Source organism: Rhea pennata, chromosome 19, assembly GCF_028389875.1.
Source record: "Rhea pennata isolate bPtePen1 chromosome 19, bPtePen1.pri, whole genome shotgun sequence".
Taxonomy (NCBI): domain Eukaryota; kingdom Metazoa; phylum Chordata; class Aves; order Rheiformes; family Rheidae; genus Rhea; species Rhea pennata.
In genome coordinates this window covers 3,405,390-3,408,937 of record NC_084681.1, presented here as the reverse complement: position 1 = coordinate 3,408,937, position 3,548 = coordinate 3,405,390, and positions in this window count along the sequence as shown.

Below are 3,548 nucleotides of genomic sequence, written 5' to 3'. Positions count from 1 at the left end.
AGTTCCCTGCAGATCTACGAACAGGGACTTCCAGAAGCTGATAAAGATGAAGGAAACCGTGGAAGACCTTCTCGTGCCTGCCATGCCCGCTTAGTTCATCGGCTTCCTTCCAAAACATCCCGACGTACAGCAGCGCGCGAATCTACCCCCCTGACAGAAGGAGAAGAGAGTTGCCCTGGTGGGATGTGCTGAGAATGAGCTGGGGCCACTGCAGCTTTTGGGAGGCCAGAGTGCTCTACGCACGCTTACCAACAAAGGTAGGTCCCCGGGGCTTGGCCTCCTCTAACCCCGTCCCCTGGGCATCCTGCTTTTGGTGACCACCCAACAGCACGGTGCTCTGCTCCTAGGCCTGTGGCATCCCAGGTTGTCCAGTAAAATGGGGGGTCGGTGGGTCGCCCGGCGCGCTGCCGAGGGCAGCGTAGCTGCACGGCAGGGCTTTGAGGAAACTAGTTGATTAAATGATGTTTTTATGCCTTTGTAAAAGGTCTTTGTAAAATATGACGAAATGATGCTTAAAGCGACTTTCTTCCAAAGTGGAAGAGTTCAAGGATTGCAGCCTCCGTTATATGGGGTGATTTTCTGCGCGAGTGTAGCAGGCGGGAGAGTGAGTGAGCTTCTCATGCCGGCAGCTCTGCTGCAAAGCAAGTGGAAGACGTGAGTGCCGGGAAGCGATCGGTCCAGCTCTGGTGGCAGTTGGTGGCAGTCCTGGCTGGAGGTGTCCACGCCAAGCCCCAGGGCCATGGTCGTTCTCCCTGGAAAGGGTTGTTGTCTGGGATTCAGGAGCATCTGGCATAGTGGCATAGAGGTTTATGAGCACGATGGGCTCCGATCGCCGTGCTCAGGAGATCGTGGTCCTGATCTGGATGCTGTCCTGCCCCCGCCACATCCCTGGCCTGTTTCCATCTGCCCGGCCCTGCACAGTGGCTGTGCCCAGGCAGCGCCAGGCTCCGTGCCGGCAGCACCGGGTGCTGTGGGTGCCTCTGCGCCCTGGGGAAGTCTGGGGGCTCGCGGGCTGGGGGAGAAGGGCTGGCCGCGGAGGCTGATGACGGGCTGTGCGTGGCGTTTGCGTTTTCCCGGGAGTGCTGTAGATGATGTCTGGGCGCCGAACCATGGAAGGTGTCATGCGAGAGGCGTTGCCATGCGTGCTGCCTGCACTGCCCAGGCCTGCCTGCACTGCACTGCCCTGCCCGCATTGCACTGCCTGCACTGCCCAGGCCTGCCTGCACTGCACTGCCCTGCCCGCACTGCACTGCCTGCACAGCCCAGCCCTGCCTGCACTGCACTGCCCTGCCTGCACTGCCCAGCCCTGCCCGCATTGCACTGCCTGCACTGCCCAGCCCTGCCTGCACTGCCTGCACAGCCCAGCCCTGCCTGCACTGCACTGCCCTGCCTGCACTGCCCAGCCCTGTCTGCATTGCACTGCCTGCACTGCCCAGCCCTGCCTGCACTGCCTGCACAGCCCAGCCCTGTCTGCATTGCACTGCCTGCACTGCCCAGCCCTGCCTGCACTGCCTGCACAGCCCAGCCCTGCCTGCACTGCACTGCTCAGCCCTGCCTGCACAGCCCAGCCCAGCCCTGTCTGCATTGCACTGCCTGCACTGCTCAGCCCTGCCTGCACTGCACTGCCCAGCCCTGCCTGCACTGCACTGCTCAGCCCTGCCTGCACTGCCTGGCCTGCACTGCCCTGCAGTGCCCAGCCCAGCCGGCACCCCTGCTCCCGCCCCACTGCCCTGTACACACGCGCGTGGCATGGGGCTCCGATGGGGAATGGGCTCGTTTGCTATAGCTTTTCCTTGGGAACAAAGAGGATCCTTGGGTGCTAGGCAGGGCCAAAGCCTGGGTGCAGGGAGGCTCGTGGACACGGGCGCTCGCTGGGTGGCAGGGTGGCCTGGCGCGCGGGACATCACACAATCACGCGCTGCACGCGGGACGTCGCGTGCTCATGCCTGGCACCTGGGACTAGTGCTCACATGGGGCCCACGGGTCTCCTGCTGCCAGGCTCAAGAGCTCACATGATTGGGGCCTCATCCCAAAATGTTGGCTCAGGCGCTTCACGTCGGGGAAGGAGCCCGCTGGGGCTCTAGGAGGACTGGAATCAGGAACAGCAGCAATCATGATAGAACAGAGTGGATTTCAGGAGCTCGTCCTGTTACGGCATTGCCCCTACCTCCTGCCGCCCCGTTTTCGGCCCTGCGCGGGCGCATCCAACTCGGGATTTTCTGCATTCCCCTAAAATGGCAACAGGGCCACGATGGCTGGCGAGGGGCAGCGCCGAGCCAGAGCCTGGCCGCTCCAGCTGCATGGGCTCATGCCAGCCCGCGGCAGTGCCCGGGCTCTGGCACCAGCCTCGGGGCAGGACGGGGAGGAGGGCAGGAGGCGCCTTGGATTTGGAATACAGGTTTGGGGGCCAATCTCTAATTAAAACCTTTTGGACAAGGTTAAAAAAAAAAAAAAGAAAAAGCATTCCGTGTCTGTTTAATATTTAACAGATGGGGGGGGGGGAGATGTGAACACAACTGCAGACGGAGTTTTGCTGATGTGCCAGCTATATTGCCATCAGATACTGTTTAATTAATATGCAGAGTGAAAACATGTCTTCGGTTTATTTATTAAAAAAGGGGGAAAAAAAAGAAAACAGGAGGAGGTTGGCAGGGGGGAAGCCGGCCCCCGTTTTCTCCTTGGCACGAAAACTTTTCGCCAAGTTTTCCTACCCGGGAGTGCCCTGGCCGCCGTGCTGTTCCGCGGGCGGCCGGGGGCCGGGGCGCGGAGCGGCGCGGAGCGGCGCGCGGGCGGCGGCGCCTTTAAGCGGCGGCGGCGGCGGCGCGGCCGCCGGGGCGGCGGATCAGTGGCTCCCGCCGAGCCCCCGCCCGGGGGCGGCGGCTCCCATCGCTTCCCTTTGATAAGGTCCTGGCAACTCCGTAGAGCCACTCCGGGATGCCAAGGGGGGGGGGGATTAAAAATAATAATAATAAAAAAAATCCTCCGAGTCTTTAAAGCGCTAAAGGTTTTTTTAAGAAAGATTTTTTTTTCCCTTTTTCCTCCCCAATCGTGGGAACGCTCCGTGCACCGGCGCCCCGCCGCTCAGGGCGCCCCGGAGAGCTCGGTGGGGCGGTGCTGCGGGGAGGGCAGCGGTGCTCTCCAGCCCCCTCCCCTTTGCATTATTTTTCCCCTTTTTATTATTATTTTTTTATTATTATTATTATTATTTTTTTTTGTGCAGGCGCCGGCGCTACCGCCCTTGCAGGACCGCTGCGCCGGGCCCCGCTTTGATGCGCGCAGCGCTAGCGGGGAGAGCCCGGGGCGCGGGGGGCGGGGAGGGGATGGAGGAGGAGGAGGAGGGACCAGCGCTTTTGTATTTAAAATAAATAAAATAAATAACTAGGGGAGGGAGAGGAGGGAGGCGCGGATCGCAGTGGGCTCCTTCCCTTGCAGTCTCTCTCTCCCCCCCTCCCTCCCCGATGCTCTCCGATGCGGTTGCACCGCCGGGGAGGAGGAGGAGGAGGAGGAGGAGGAGGAGGAGGAGGAAGGACAGCTAGGGGCGCGGGGGG